The following is a 17,677-nucleotide window of genomic DNA, read 5'->3' on the forward strand; positions in this document are numbered from 1 at the left end:
ATCTAGGTAAATTCATTGGGGGGTCTAGTTTCCCAAATAGGGTTACTTGTGGGGCGTTTCCACTGTTTAGGCACATGAGAGGCTCTGCAAATGCGACATGAAGCTCGCAAACCATTCCATCAAAGTCTGAATTCCAAAATGTAATTTCTCCCCTTCCAATCTTTAACGTGCTCCCAAGCAGTAGTTTTCTCCCACATATGGGGTATCGACATACTCAGGAGAAATTGCACACTGCAAATTCCTTGGGGGGGTCTACTTTCCAAAATAGGGTCACTTGTGGGGCATTTCCACTGTTTAGGCACATCAGGGGCTTTCCAAACGCAACATGACTTCTGCTCTCAATTCTAGTGTTGAGCCACCTCCGTAGTGTTCGGTTCGGTTCGGTTCGTCGAACACAGGGATGTTCGAGGAACTGTTCGTTGAACACCTTAGAACACCGTCGAACACTGTTAAAACCAATGGCAGGCAAACAAAAACACATAGAAACACAGGGAAAACACCTTCAAAGGTGTCCAAAAGCTGACAAACTGGTCAGAAGACACTCTCTTTAAAAAAGCCAGCCGGAAATTCAGCAGCGGCATACACCGGTACCCGACAATTTAGACAAGAAGGAATAGAGCATCACACATAGATTAGATCGATAGAAACATGTCAGTCACATATATAAGAAGTACAGTGACAGTGTTGGTTACTGTACTTGTCATTTAGTGTTAAAGGATTTATTAAAAAAAATATTAGTGTTTTCATGCACCGTCTCTTTAAAAAAGCCGGCCGGCAATTCAGCAGCGGTATCCGACAATTTATAATAGAAAGAATAGAGCATCACACATAGATTAGATAGATAGAAACATGTCAGTCACATATATAAGAAGTACAGTGATAGTGTTGATTACTGTACTTGTCATTTAGTGTTAAAATAAAGGATTTATTAAAAATAAAATTGGCGTGGGGTTCCCCGTAATTTTAGTCTCTAGCGGAGGTTAAGCAGACGGCTGGGGCAGATGTTTCCAGCCTGGGAAGGGGGTAATACCCACGGAGCTTCCCAGGCTACAAATATCAGCCGCCAGCTGAATACCTAGCCCTTACTAGCTATTAAAATGGGGGACCCCAAAAAAAATAACAGGGGGTCCCCCCTATTTTAATAGCTAGCAAAAGCTAGGCAGACAGCTGGGGGCTGATATTAATAGCCCAGGAAGGGTGCCATGAATATTGGCTCCCGCCCAGGCTAGAAACCCCAGCCGTCAGCCACCTCAGAAATGGCGCATCCATAGGATGCGCCAATTCTGGCACTTAGCCTCACTCTTCCCACTGCCCTGTAGCGGTAGCAGTGGGGTAATAGGGTTGGGGTTGATGTCAGCTTATAATGCCAGCTCACATCAAGCCCAGGTTGGTAATGGAGAGGCGTCTATAAGACACCCCCATTACTAACCCCATAGTCAAAGTTACAAAAAAACCACAAACACCCAGAATAAAGTCCTTTAATTGAAATAAAGACACAATTCTTTATTGTTCTAAATTAAACCATACTTACCATCACACCCATTACAGCTGAAGCCAACGATCTCCTGCAATAAAAGTAAAATAATAAAGCAACATCATTCTTACCTTTCCATGGTTGTCACACAGCTTCAGCTCTGCTACATTCACATGACAGGCTGGACCGCAGCAGAACGCTGTCATCCAGCTTGCCATGCGGCAGACACTGAGAAGCGCAGGCATGCTTGCGCTCCTCAGTGTCTGGCTGTGACGGCATCCAGATGAGCCGAGTTCATGTCCAATGAACTCAGCTCACCTCATGCACGTCACTGACAGCGTGGGAAAATTCTCCTGCGCATGCGGTGAGTGCAGGAGAATTTTCCCACGCTGAGATGGCATTGAGAAGACAGGCTGGATCACAGCTGAACGCTGCCATCCAGCTTGTCATCCTTCAGAGACACTGCAGAGCGCAAGCATGACTGAGCACTGCAGTGTCTATGAATGATGGCATGCTGGATGGCAGCGCTCAGCTATGATCCAGCCTGTCTTCTCAATGCCATCTCAGCGTGGGAGAATTCTCCTGCTCAAGCGCTGAGCGCTGAGAATTTTCCCACTCTGTCAGTGACGTGCGTGAGGTGAGCTGAGTTCATTGGACATGAGCTCACCTCATGCACGTCACTGACAGCGTGGGAAAATTCTCCTGTACTCCTGTACTCACCGCATGCACAGGAGAATTTTCCCACGCTGTCAGTGACGTGCTTGAGGTGATCAGAGTTCATTGGACATGAGCTCACCTCATGCACGTCACTGACAGCATGTGAAAATTCTCCTGCACTCACCGCATGCGCAGGAAAAATTTCCAACGCTGTCAGTGACGAGCATGAGGTGAGCTGAGTTCAATGGACATAACCTCGGCTTATTCTTGGTGTTTGTGTTACTTTTGTAACTTTGACTATGGGGTTAGTAATGGGGGTGTCTTATAGACGCCTCTCCATTACTAACCTGGGCTTGATGTCAACTGGCATTATAAGCTGACATCAACCCCAGCCCTATTACCCCACTGCTACCGCTACAGGGCAGTGGGAAAAGCGAGGCTAAGTGCCAGAATTGGCGCATCCTATGGATGCGCCATTTCTTGGGTGGCTGACGGCTGGTGTTTCTAGCCTGGGAGGGGGCCAATATTCATGGAACCCTTCCTGGGCTATTAATATCAGCCCCCAGCTGTCTGCCTAGCCTTTGCTAGCTTTTAAAATAGGGGGGATCCCACGTCATTTTTTTTGGGGTCCCCCATTTTAATAGCTAGTAAAGGCTAGGTATTCAGCTGGGGGCTGATATTTGTAGCCTGGGAAGCTCCGTGGGTATTACCCCCTTCCCAGTCTTGAAACATCTGCCCTAGCCGTCTGCTCAACCTCCGCTAGAGACTAAAATTACGGGGAACCCCACGCCAATTTTTTTTTTAATAAATCCTTTATTTTAACACTAAATGACAAGTACAGTAATCAAGACTTTCACGGTACTTCTTATATATGTGACTGACATGTTTCTAACTATCTAATCTATGTGTGATGCTCTATTCTTTCTGTTATAAATTGTCGGGAACAGATGCTGAATTGCCGGCCGGCTTTTTTAAAGAGACGGTGCATGAAAACACTAATATTTTTTTAATAATTCCTTTACACTAAATGACAAGTACAGTAACCAACACTGTCACTGTACTTCTTATATATGTGACTGACATGTTTCTATCTATCTAATCTATGTGTGATGCTCTATTCTTTCTGTTATGAATTGTCTGGTACAGATGCTGAATTGCCGGCTGGCTTTTTTAAAGAGACGGTGCATGAAAACACTAATATTTTTTTTTAATAATTCCTTTACACTAAATGACAAGTACAGTAACCAACACTGTCACTGTACTTCTTATATATGTGACTGACATGTTTCTATCTGTCTAATCTCTGTGTGATACTCTATTCTTTCGGTTCTAAATTGTCGGGTACCGGTGTATGCCGCTGCTGAATTGCCGGCTTTTCATGTTTCAATGTGAGCACTGTTCCCATCGATTTGGGCAATCACTGTTATGTCTGACAACCACCATGGCTGTGGCATTACAGTGAGTGGCAGACAATCCCTGCATGATTGGTGCTCTAAATAGCGCCAGACATGCAGGACACGCTTTTGGTGCATGAACAGTTATCGAACATAACCTCGAACAGCCAAATTTTTTGCAAATCGTTCGGGTTTGAACACCGCCCAAAACAGCTCGAATTTGAGATTGGCGAACAATTCTAGTCGAACACCGCTCATCTCTACTCAATTCCAGCGAGTTTTGCGCTGAAAAAGTCAATCAGTGCTCCTTCCCTTCCAAGCCCTGTGATGTGCCCAAACAATGCAATTTATCCTGCTACCTTTGTGAAAATAAAAAATTGGGGCTAAAAGATCATTTTTGTGTAAAAAATGTGATTTTGTATTTGCATGGCTCTACGTTATAAACTTTTGGGAAGCACTTTGCGGTTCAAAGTGCTCAACACATATCTTTATAAGTTCCTTCGGGGTATAGTTTCCAAAATGGGGTCAGATGTGGGGGATTTCCACTGTTTAGGCACATCAGGGGCTCTCCAAACACAACATGGCTTCCGCTCTCAATTCCAGCGAGTTTCTCGTTGAAAAAGCCCTGCCGTGTGCCCAAACAATAGTTTTCCCCCACATATAGGGTATCAGCGTACTCCGGAGAAATTGCATAACAACTTGTTGGTTCCAATTTCTCCTGTTATCATTGTGAAAATCAAAAATTGGGGTTTAAAGTAAAATTTTAATAAAAAAAATGTGAATGTTAATTTTTTCCTTTCACATTCCATTAATTCCTGTGAAGCAACTGAAGGGTTAATAAACTTATTAAATATGGTTTTGGGCACCTTGAGGGGTAAAGTATTTAGAATGGTGTCACTTTTGAGTATTTTCTGTCATATAGACCCCTCAAATTGACTTAAAATGTGATGTGGTCCCTAAAAAAATGGTTTTGTAAATTTGTTGGAAAAATGAGAAATCATCGGTCAAAAAATTTGTTTAAAGAATTGTGCTTATGTAAAGAAAACATGTGGAAAAAGTTCTTTTTAAACTATTTTGTGTGACATATCTATCTGATATAAGGGCATAAGAATTCAAAGTTTGAAAATTGTAAAATTTTCGAAATTTTCACCAAATTTCTGTTTTTTTTCACAAATAAACACAAGTTATATCATAGAAATTTCATCACTATCATGAAGTACAATATGTCACAAAAAAATAATCTCAGAATCAGTGGGATCCGTTGAAGTGTTACAGAGTTATTACCTCATAAAGTGACACTGGTCAGAATTATAAAAATTGGCCTGGTCATTAACATGCAAACAGCCTACGTGGGTAAAGGGGTAAAACAAAGCTGCTTTCATGTTAATAATTTGAGGCATTAGAGAGGACATCATGCACTCTCCTCTGTGCAGCTGACCCCCTCTTTTGGAATTAGGTAACCATGGAAACTTTCTGATGGTTAACAGAGGTGAGGCCCTGCTGCAGGAATGTGGAGCAGATTTGCAATCGAGATAAGAGATTTAAAAATGTAAAGATCTGGTATCCATTGTCTGCTTACTAGAAAATTAAGATGGGAGGTTTGCATGAACTGAGTCAAGCCAATAGATAGGAAAATCCTGTTTTCGAAAATTTTGATAAAAGCAAATACAAATATGACATCAATATGGAACACATGCGACTCACTGGAGCAAAGAAATAGTCCATTTAGGGAATCTTATAATTTTCTGAAGCTGAAAAGTTTAACCCTCTAAGGAGTTATGATGGGGAGGAGATTTAACTTAGACGTCAATAAAAGGCAAATGCAACTTTTGGGCATTGTCAGTACATGGAGGCACAGTTCACTGTAGGTGCTGTCCGTTTATCCCTGGAGCGCTTCCCTCCATAAATCTGAAGGCATTGCTGTGACAAAAAGTTTAGTAAGTTTCCATGATATATCCTATTATTTTATGTAACTATGTATGCTGTAATGTTTTGTCCCCTTTGTAAAATCTTTTGTGTATGTTTTATAAACACTGCCTATCGTTCTGAACTAAATAAAAAATGTAATAGTTCTGTTCTTTTTATTCTGTAAACTGCATCGAAAGCAATACACTACCATAACTAGAACCAGGCATCCAGTCAGCCTGTATAAACCCTGACTGGTGGTGACAGCATATAATCTTTCTTAGGTTATCGTGAAGTTAGCAGTGATCGGACGGGGGTATATGCATATATTCCATGTGTTGGAATCCGGAGCAGTATATACCATATGCTCACTGTTAGTTTTCCAATTAACTGGTCTGTTAATGCAAACAGCCTGTTGCCTCTTACGTTAATCGTCAGCCAATTGTGTAATTGTCCAGACCATAGGGGGCAACAGAGAGCTGTTTGACACAAAGATCACAGCAGATGGTTCTGCGTGAGCTTCCCGGGCTGTGAGATCTTGACAATGGGGAAAATCCAAACATCAAACTCAGCGTGCCTGCAAGAGAAATAATAAGTAATAATGCCCCTCCTTTTGGCCTCCATATAACTATATTATTGCCAATTTCTGGCCCTCTTAATTTTTTAATGCCTCCCCATATCGCTCCAATATAATAATGTAATCATGTCCCCCAAATCTGTCCGCCTAAAATTATGTCCCTCAATTCTGGCCCCCATATTATAATATTGTCCTCCAAATCTGGCTCCCATAAATTATGCCTCAATTTGTGGTCCTCATATTGTCATAATGTCAACATATCTCACAATTCTGGCTACCATAAATGATGTCCCTCCAATCCCTTGCCCTGTTTTTTAATGTCCCTAAATTCTGACACCCAAAAGTTATGCCCCCCTATATTATCATAATATACCCTAATTCTGGCACTCATACATTGATGTTGGCCTCTATTGTGCCACCATGGTCTGTCCTGACATTGCTGTACTATTTAAAACACAACAACTGTTGTCTCTTATCTGTCTCTGCTTCCATGCCATGTGGCCCTGTCTTCTTCCTCCTGCGGAATAAGATGGCACTATGTTAGCAAAATAAATACAAAAATAAATTCCTCTGTTTCTTAGATGGCTCCCTATCTGAGCTTACAGTACAAATGCATGCCTGTTAGTAGCAAGTGGAGCACATGCCAGTATCATGTTGGACTCACGTTTGAGTTAGAGCCACGTCACAGATGGCATAATTTCATCACACCAATATCACTTTGCAGACCCTTGCCTGTTGTCATTACATTGGAGTGCTCTGCAGCAGCGGGCCCTATTTTAGGCCTCAGTAGAGTAAGTGCTGGGAAGGGAGCAAGTGACTCTCTGCACCACAATAGTTTTCACCTATAGATGAAGAAAAGCACTGGGGACGGCAGGCCCCCCTTCAACAGCAGGCTTAGTCCCAATCACACACCATGTGACCATGATAGTTACATTATTGAGTACACTAAATAACCACACTGTGGTTTGTTGCAGTATTACTAGCAATTGTTCCTACCTCCAAGCTCTAGTTTTTATATAGTCGTTTCTGGCCAAGTCAAATTCATATGAAATATTCCAAAATTTTGTAAACAAATTATTACATTGAAATATGAAACATAGCTGTGCAGGTCTATTTTTGCTACACCTGTTTTTATTGTCAAATTGTAGACACATACACACCACACTGATATTGAGAGCAGGCTGTCATTGAATTATCCTTTTTGTTTGCCACATGAACCCTGCGAGTGCCTTGCATTTCTGGCTGTCATATTTTTCCAGGGTTGGCTGAATTTGCCAATAAAGTTTAGAAACAAATTAAACATTGTGTGTTTAAAATGTATGCTAAAAACAAATGTTTGAAAGGCAAAGGACATGGTAGGGGAATATAAAAAAAAAATTAAACAGTTGTATCATGTTTAAGAACTTATTAGCTGTTAGCATGAGCAACACCACCAGCACTGCTTGCTGTCCAGCAGTAGAGATGAGCGGTGTTCGACTCGAACTGTTCGCCAATCTCAAATTAGAGCTGTTTTGGGCGGTGTTCGAGCCGTTTGACGTACCCGAACGATTTGAAAAAAATTCGGCTGTTCGAGGTTATATTCGATAACTGTTCGTGCACCAAAATCATAACTGGATTTTTTCTCAGTAATGCTGAAAATTAATGTTAATACGTAGTTTGAGTGTACAGCGGGGCGGGGGGGGGGGGCAGGGGATGGATCTCTGCAGAAATAATGAAGATCTCCATTTTTTTTTCTCTTTCCCGCATTTACAGTGGGGAGGTGTAATCTGTCAGCCTATCAGCAGTGCACACATGGAGCGAACTGCTTTTTTTCACACAAGCAAGGGCATGTGTCATTGGCAGTGTATGTCACATGTCCTTGCCCTATAAGACCCAGCCATTTTCCACGTAGCCACCATTTTCTCACTGCTGCAGCTGCATGTTAGACGGCACCGCTCTTGCTGTGTGCGCTATACTTTGAGGGTTAATTTCCATCCAATTTTCGCACAAATCTACAGATAGCTTGGGAGTAGGGAATAGTTGTGATTGCAGTCCTTTTGAGGACTAGGTTACATCATTTCCTACAACTTTTATCAGGCAGGTCGGTGCTCTTAAATAGATAGGTTGGGAGTAGGGACTAATTGTAATTGCAGTTATTTTGAGTGCTAGGTTAAATCAGTTCCTATCACTTTTTGACAGGCAGGCCTGTGCCAGTGCTGTGCAAGTTTTTTTCACAGCATTTGGCTAAATCTAGCTAAGCAAATAATTTTTGGCCTCTTGCAGTGTGTGTTAGTCAGTGGAGTAGCATATCTGTGTTGCAAGCTACACCACCTGTGTATAGAATGCAAATTATTTTACTGCACCTAGCCAAGTAAAACATTTTGGGCATAGCATCATTCTATTAGTCAATCTATACTAACCTCCACCAGGTTGCAAATTCAAAATAATTTTTATCTGCATCTAGGTCTGAAAAAAATATTTGGGCTCCTAGCAGTGTGTGGGACTTGTTCTATTAGTCCATCTATACTAACATCCATCAGGTTGCAAATTCAAAATAATTTTTATCTGCATCTAGGACTGAAAAAATATTTGGGCTTGTAGCAGTGTGTGGGACTTGTTCTATTAGTCAATCTATACTAACCTCCACCAGGTTGCAAATTCAAAATAATTTTTATCTGCATCTAGCTCTGAAAAAATATTTGGGCTTGTAGCAGTGTGTGGGACTTGTTCTATTAGTGAATCTATACTGACCTCCACCAGGTTGCAAATTCAAAATAATTTTTATCTGCATAAAGCTCTGAAAAAATATTTGGGCTTGTAGCAGTGTGTGGGACTTGTTCTATTAGTGAATCTATACTGACCTCCACCAGGTTGCAAATTCAAAATAATTTTTATCTGCAGCTAGCTCTGAAAAAATATTTGGGCTTGTAGCAGTGTGTGGGACTTGTTCTATTAGTCCATCTATACTAACCTCCATCAGGTTGCAAATTCAAAGTAATTTTTATCTGCAGCTAGCTCTGAAAAATTATTTGGGCTTCTAGCAGTGTGTGGGACTTGTTCTATTAGTGAATCTATACTAACCTCCACCAGGTTGCAAATTCAAAATAATTTTTATCTGCATCTAGCTCTGAAAAAATATTTGGGCTTGTAGCAGTGTGTGGGACTTGTTCTATTAGTGAATCTATACTGACCTCCACCAGGTTGCAAATTCAAAATAATTTTTATCTGCATAAAGCTCTGAAAAAATATTTGGGCTTGTAGCAGTGTGTGGGACTTGTTCTATTAGTGAATCTATACTGACCTCCACCAGGTTGCAAATTCAAAATAATTTTTATCTGCATAAAGCTCTGAAAAAATATTTGGGCTTGTAGCAGTGTGTGGGACTTGTTCTATTAGTGAATCTATACTGACCTCCACCAGGTTGCAAATTCAAAATAATTTTTATCTGCAGCTAGCTCTGAAAAAATATTTGGGCTTGTAGCAGTGTGTGGGACTTGTTCTATTAGTCCATCTATACTAACCTCCATCAGGTTGCAAATTCAAAGTAATTTTTATCTGCAGCTAGCTCTGAAAAATTATTTGGGCTTCTAGCAGTGTGTGGGACTTGTTCTATTAGTCCTTCTATACTAACCTCCACCAGGTTGCAAATTAAAAATAATTTTTATCTGCATCTAGCTCTGAAAAAATATTTGTACTTGTAGCAGTGTGTGGGACTTGTTCTATTAGTCCATCTATACTAACCTCCACCAGGTTGCAAATTCAAAATAATTTTTATCGGCATCTAGCTCTGAAAAAATATTTGGGCTTGTAGCAGTGTGTGGTACTCATTGTATTAGGCCATCTATACCAAGCTCCACCAGCTTTGAAATTAATAATAATTTTTAGCTGCATCTAGCCCGGAAAATAATTTTTCTTCCCAATAGTGTTAGCAATAGAAATATGGGGTGCGCGCCTGGCTAAAGAAAATATACACTTCTTAACAAAAGACACCAGCCTAGCGCACTGCATTAATAAGATGGCATCATCGTCTCTCCCTGTGCTAGGCCTACTATGCCGGCTAGCATTCCTGTGCCTAAAACACAATATATGGGTCCGCGCTAGCCACGATGCTGAGGGGTCTAAAGCTGCTGCTAACGCTTTATCACAATTCAATTGGCAGATTTTCACCGAGCTCCTCCCCAACTCCCACCCATTGGGCAACAGTTGTCCACCCTCCCTATGGGATCTAGTGGCAAATAGTTGATGCCATTAATCAGAGCGTCAGTTGCCCCGTCGACGTGGCAAGGATACGCTAAGGCATGGGAAGAGTGGACACGACTAGGAGCAGGCAGACGGGTTGACCAATGTGAACAAGCCAGATCACAAGTCACCATAGAATTTCTCCACCAGCTAATGATGAGAGGCATATCAGGGGCGTCAGCGCAGCGGTGTCTGACGGGAGTAGCATTTCACTTCCAACTACTGAATTGGGGAGATGTGACAAAGAGATTCATCATCAGACAATCCATAAAAGGGTGGAAAATGGGTCAGCCAAGTCAGGAGTGTAGACATCCCGTCCCGTGTCACTAGAACTGATATCTCACATCATATCCCTAACACCATTAACGTGACACTCACAATTTGAAGCAACACTTCTGTCTACTGCACTTGCGATCGCCTTCTTCAAGGCGCTATGCATAAGCGAGATGCATGCTGCAACAAGCTGAATTATTTTAGAATTAAAATGCATTTCTAATGGAATGAGTATAAACAGTTAATAAAGCTGTGACCGATCCTCACCCATCCAGTTGTAAGAGTTACATTATTGTATTGTCAAGGAAAGGGGGGCGGTAGGGGGGCTGTGCGTCTGGGTTTGGTTGGGGGTCCCCACAGTCTGCCTAGGCTAGATGCATTTAAAAATTCTTATACACAGGCGGTGCAGCTTGCTTCGCAGCTGGGCTACTATGCCCAAAGTATTGCCTAGGCTAGATGCAGTTAAAAATTCTACGCTGACTAGCAGACACTGAAGCTTTGGAGCAGTCCTCTGAGTAAACAGCTCTTCAGACTCAACCAACTGTGTTACCCCAAGCCGTAGTGTATGTAGTTTCTTATGGTTAAAAGGGGGGGGGGCAACCCAACCCACCTGGAATTGACGATGCCAACGTCACGTAAAACACAGCAATGGGACTCCAAAAAGAGTCTCCATTTTTTCCAAAAATTGTGGCACAGACACCACATAAGTTGCATCAATTGCCCCAGAGTTGCTTAAAACGGTTGGTGAGGTGATTTTAACAAATCCTCAAGCTTTTAGTCTCCCCGGGATGACTTAGGGGTAGAAAAGTCCTTGCGGTTCCATGCTTTGTTCATCTTTATGAGCGTGAGTCTGTCTACATCCTCAGTGGACAGCCGCGTGCGCTTATCTGTCAGCACACCACCAGCAGCGCTGAACACACATTCAGAGAGAACGCTGGCTGCAGGGCATGACAAGATCTCCAAGGCGTGAGTGGTGAGCTCCGGACATTTTTCCAGATTGGAATCCCAAAATGAGCAAGGGTCCAGTGACACAGTCATGGCTTACATGTTCACTTGGAGATACTCCTGTACCATCCTCTCTAGGCGTTGACTATGTGTCAGACTTCTTGTGTCCTGTGGCCTTGCAAAGGATGGTCTAAAAAAGTGGTGAGACGATTCCACAAAATTGCTTTTACCAGCAGATACTGTGTTACTGTTATGGTTTGAGTGATGAAGACTCGACAGTCCCACGGTTTGCAAGTTAGAACTATGAGGTTCACTACGTGCACCACTGGTGTTTTGTGGAAAAGCACATGTAAGATTCTACAACAGCCTCTGCTGATACTCCTGCATGCGTGAATCCCTTTCTATGGCAGGAATAATTTTGGCAAATTTACTTTTGTGCCGGAGATCTAAGAGTGTGGCAACCCAGTAGTCGGGATTACTCCGAATTCTGACAATCCAAGAGTCATGTTGCAGGTAGTGCAGCAAGAAGGCACTCATGTGTCTTGCGCATCCAGGAGGACCAAGTCCTTGTTGTGTTGGTAGCGAGGTAAGAATCATGCTTCCTTCCTCTGCCCTCTCCCCCCAACCTCACACAACAGAAATGTGATCAAGGTCTCCCTCATCTGATGAGTCTTACATGCCCATCGCCAGTTCGTCCTCCACTTCTTCCTCGGCTCCTGCACCTTCCTCAACAGTTTGGCTGCTACCATGCACCCTGGTTAATCCCTCACCCCCACCCTTCCATGCCTGCCGCCTTGTTGCTGCCGACCGTCTTGACCTTGGAGATGTTATCCCTTCCGCATACGACTCCTCCTCTACTTCCTCCACCTCCTCTTGTCCCACCACCTGACTCTGAATTCTGTTTAACGTGTGGTCCAGCATGTAAATCACCGGAATAGTCATGCTGATAATGGCAATGGCGTCAGCTCTAAACATCTTCGTCGCCATTTCAAAACTGTGCAGAAGGGTGTGTGGCGCCCCTGAGGGTTCAGTCGCCACAGAGGAACTGCATCTTACCCAGAGGTGTGGTATCTCACCCTCAGGTAAGGAAGGAGTATGGCTTGGGACCCTAACACCTGCATCCAACACATACCCCCAGTGGGGGTAGGGCGAGATTGCTCTTAAGGGAGAGCACAGTCCCAGGTCCCTAGCTGGCGGGAGGGTCCAATGTAGTGGGTGTGGGTGGAGAAAGCAGCTTAGGGGAGCACATGACAGGGAGAGTATAAATAGGAAGCCATCTTAGAAAGAGCAAGCCAGTCAGAGGAGGAGAAGTGACAGGAGCAGAGGCTCTGCATGAGCTCTGCTCCGGAGGCGTGCCTAGCCTGGGAGGCCCAGGACTGAAGGAGAGAAGAGAGGAGTGGGAGCAGGAAGGCGCCAGGAACCGAAGGGACCCTAGGGGTACGGGCCATGCAGAAGGCCACCGTACGCCCGCTGCTACCAGGAGGTAGAGGGGTCAGGCCAGATAAGGGGAACCGGTCCCTCAACTAGTGGAGAAACAGCAAGGCTCAACTAGAAACCGGAGGCTGCAGCATTTCATGTACTGCAGGCCAAAGTCCACACCAGTCTCACTAAGAAGGTAGCCACATAGGACCCAGGGGGCAGAACACACGTCGCTCGCCAAGGCCCGAGGATACCGGATAGAATTGTCACTGGGTGTGAGGTGCAGGGAGAAGGCCAGAGAAAGGACACACAGAAAAAGGTCCTGCTAAGTACTTTGGAGCTATCTAGGGGTGGACTGAGCCCCTCACTGAGTACGCACAGCACAAGGGGGAGATTGCTCTGGTACCTGTAATCTGGACTGCAACAACTGTGAGTAAAGATCTTGGGACTGCATCACATGGACTCTGTGTTCATTACTGACTCCCTGCACTACAAACACCATCATCCGCCCACACAGCCCTGAAGCTACACTCTTCCTCTGGGGAGTAATCATACCGTTGCTGCAAAACCACCAGCTTCAGAGGACTGTTCCGCAGCGGCGGTCCCTTTGGCCGCACTCCACAGGTGGCGTAGTCGGACATTATAAAACCCATATATACAAATTACCCTTGGATTGACCACCCTGGGTCACGGACCGGGTCACCGCCACAGTGATTACAACCCCCAGAGTCTACTGGCCCGGCTCCAGGCACCCCATGGCCCAGGGGGCGCATCAACTTCATAGGTCCCTGATCTGAGACCACTCCTGCAGCGTGATTTGCCCCACCTCTGGATCTCGTTGGCCCAGGCTATGGGTCAGAATGTATTGCACCAGGGCTTGTCGGTGCTGCCACAGTCGCTGCAACATGTGCAGAGTTGAATTCCACCATGTCGGCACATCGCATTTCAGCCGGTGAACTGGCAGGCCCAACGACTTCTGTAGAGATGTAAGTTGAGCTGCGGGATGCAAACGGCGGAAGTGAGCACACAGCGTCCGTGCCCTCTGCAGAAGGCCATCTAGTCCGGGATAGTGGCCTAAAAATTGCTGGACAACCAGGTTCAATACGTGAGCCATACAAGGCACGTGTGTGACATTGCCCAGGCGAAGGGTCGCATCCAGGTTTGCAGCATTGTCGCACACGGCCTTCCCTGGTTACAGGTCCAGTGGAGGCAACCATTCATGAAACTGGGTCTCCAGAGCTGACCACAACTCCTCAGCTGTGTGACTCACATTTCCCAGACATTACAAAGTAAACACCGCCTGATGCCGTTGAGCCCTGCTGCCAGCATAGTAAGGAGGTGTGCAGGATTCCTTCTGCGCAGTTAGAAAGTGGGTGGCATTACCAGACAGAATTTGGGTGCAGATGGAGGACCGAGAGGAGGTTGAGGAGGCAGAAGTAGTGGAGGAACTTCTAGATAAAGAGGATTGACGCACAACTCGTGGGGACGGCAAGACTTGGACAGCAGCCCCTTGTCCTGCTGTCACCATAGTTACCCATTGCCCAGACAGCAACATGTAACGCCCCTGTCCATGGCTACTCGTCCAAGTGTCTGTGGTGAAATGCACCCTGTCACACACAGAGTTTCTCAAAGAAGCGGTGATGTTGTGTGCGACATGCTGGTGTAGCGCAGGCACACCTTTCTTTGAGAAGTAGTGCCGACTGGGCATCTCGTACTTGCACACTGCAACGGACATAAGGTCTCAAAAATCCTCTGTGTCTACCAGGCAGAAAGGCAGCATTTTTCTAGCCAACAGCTTGCAGATGGTGAAATTCAACCTCTTAGCTTTCTCATGGCTAGGAGGAAATGGTCTTTTACTTGTCCACATCTGAGGGACCGAGGGCTGGCTGTTGTGAATAGAAGGGGTTGTGTAGGGTGTCCCTGGCAAACTGCCGGTCTGTGAGGAAGATGCAGGCGGAAAAGTTAGGTTGCCTTGATCCAAAGGTGGTGCTCTCGATGTCGGAGACCGCTCAACACCAGCTGGTGTTTCCACTTCCAAATGAAATGATGACCTGCCAATCACACTGGCTGTTGCGGGTAAAGAGGTGGCAGGTCTGCATCTAAAAACATGTGTGACTGCTGTCCCCCCAGTCACAGAGGATGAAGAGGCCACGGATGCACAAGATGGGGCAGACGGTGTTTGGCCCGGCCCGCTAGGCCACATTGTAGCACAGTGAGCTTCCCACTGCAACTTATGCTTCATATCCATGTGACGGTTCATGCATGAAGTACTCAAACTATGGATTTTTTGGCCTCTACTTAGCTTTTGGTGACAAATATTACAGATAACACGAGTTCAGTCATACTTATCGATCTGAAAAAATGCCCAGGCTATGCAAGGCTTAGAGCCCATGCGAACTGAAGAGCCACTACGACTTGTGGTCAGAGGCAGAGTTGTGGTTGAGGATGCAGTTGTTGACGTGCTTCCAGTACTCCGTCTCAATCCAGGTAGGCGCAACCTAACCTCGTCACCAATAGCATCTGTGACGCCCAGCTGCGATTGGTATCACAGATCCTAGAAGAGTGAATTGATGGAAACCTCCACAAGAGGCCCCCATAAACATTCACACATCTCCACCTTCCACCTCAGACCAGCAGAGGGAGCCCGTTAGGGATATAAATAGGGAAGGTGGAGCTAGGCAGTTCAGTTCCTCTGAAGAGTTCCTGCAGTAGAGAAGCCTAAGAGAGGTCAGTCTGCAGTGGAGCTCAGTCTAGTCTAGAGAACTCAGTTAATAGTTCAGCAGTGGAGCACAAGGCTCCTGCTAGCTAGATTCAGGGAGGCCAGTTAGAGCTTAAGGTGTGCCGGGGCCATAAGATCGGTGAAGCACGGTAAGCTGCCATTAGTGTGTATAGCCTAGTGAGGGCCCGAGTAGGCCAAAGGCGAGTGGAGAGTTAGTACATAGGTGGCAGAGGAGCTTAACCAGCTCACCCCGAAGCATTTACCGGACACTGTATCCAAGCTTATCGGGATCTCTATGACCCAGTAAGGCATAACCGGAATCCCCGGAGAACTACAAGTCCCAGGATCGCTATGGAGCTGATACATAACAGAGCCAGGAGACACTTAGGCCCCGCATACTGGGAGCGTGAACTCCAAGACATGGCCCTACCACAAGGTCAGCCAGCGCAGGACAGAGACAAAGTTAGGCCTAGCTCCAGGCAGATCAGAAACTTACTATGCAGAGGCAAGAAACAGGAGGCCCTACACCCACTCATTGGGGAGGATCCTGATATGCACCCTTCTCCCTACAGTGCTCCGGGATGTGCCTGAATTTCCACCAGTAAAAGGTACTGAAGTGACTACCATGTCCATTCCTGTTCTTGCTCTGAACCAGCTGGGTCTCGCCTGTCCTGCATTCTCCCTGCATACGCTGCCCTGAGGCCTAGCTCCAACTGTGGGGAGCTATACCATCAAGCTGCCTTATCACTGGCCTCAGTGGACTGCTGCAGCCCTGGTGCTTCTCACCCGATACCACAGGTGGCGTCACGAACTCTTATAAAATTAACAATTATCCACCCTTTTAAAGACCCCAGGGTACGGGCCAGGGAGCCGACCACTGCGACATCCCAAAGGCCAGGCAAAGGCCCAGGTACCGAGTCATCCCCATCCCCTGGGCTAGTCACATCCTCCTCGACCTCCTCTGTTGACCTCATCGACTGGCTGACTGTAGGTTGACAGTAAGTGGGATCTCCAACCTCGTCATAATCACCCTGTGTGTTCTCATACCAGTCGTCCTCAGAGCCAACCTCTTCCTGCCCTGACCAAAAAGTCAAGTTGTCGCTCCAATCAGGTATTTGAGTCTCATCATCGTCTTCATCATTGTCTCCACCAACAGGAGTTACAGTTTGGGAACAAGGGTCTACATTATGCTCAGAATCTTTTTCATCTGGTCCTGGATCCGACTCATAAAGATTATGGGCATCAGTGCAGATCATTTCCTCGTCTGAATTAACAGAAGCTCTGGAGCAGACCTCCATTTCCCAGGCTATAGTATGAGTAAACAGCTGTGCAGACTCAACCATCTGTGTTACCCCCTACTCAGACGGTCAGCTGGAGACTTGGGAGCTGTGAGGAAGCAAGTGCGATTGAGGTGACACCTCTGAGGACTGGAGTATTTATGATGTTGAAGTTGAGGTGGAGGAGAGCCCACTTGAAGGAGCACTTGATATCCGTTGAAGCACCTGCTGTTTTTTTGCCTCATCTGGAATTTGTAGCGATGAGCATGTCCGTAAGAAAGGGATTGTATCACATTGTCCACGAAAAGAAGTAGACATCTTAGTTTGGCTGGAAGATGGTCTTTCTTCTGCAGATGATACTCCCCCCACCGCGGTGGGGCTCGACCCACCAGCGGACAGGCACCAGTATTGGGAGAGGGGGACTGGCCGTCAGGGTCCATCGCGGCTCTGGCACAAACTCGGCGACACAGAGGTCGCATGGGCAAGAACGGACTGGCCGTGTCTGCTTCGCACTCTAGTGTAGTCCCTCTGCCCACTCTCGCCCGTAACCTCAAAGGGTTGCGCAAGCGGCTTTTCTTCCCAGGGCTGTTCCCCGCCCAGCAGGAACGTGGGAGAGCTCAGATCATCCTTCCACTTTCCTCCCTCGCCCACCTTCTTCCGTTCTCCATCTAACCCCACGGCTCTGTGGTGTCCGCTCTCCCTCCAGCTCTCTCCTTCTCACAGGTGGACTAACGCATGTATTCACACTGTGGCAAATCTTTTGGGACCAGGCATAAGAAGTTGTCGAGGTAATGGATAATATGTGCCCCCTTAGAAACA

Source organism: Phyllobates terribilis, unplaced genomic scaffold, assembly GCF_046119375.1.
Source record: "Phyllobates terribilis strain yellow unplaced genomic scaffold, ASM4611937v1 Scaffold_3__8_contigs__length_932513732, whole genome shotgun sequence".
Lineage (NCBI taxonomy): Eukaryota > Metazoa > Chordata > Amphibia > Anura > Dendrobatidae > Phyllobates > Phyllobates terribilis.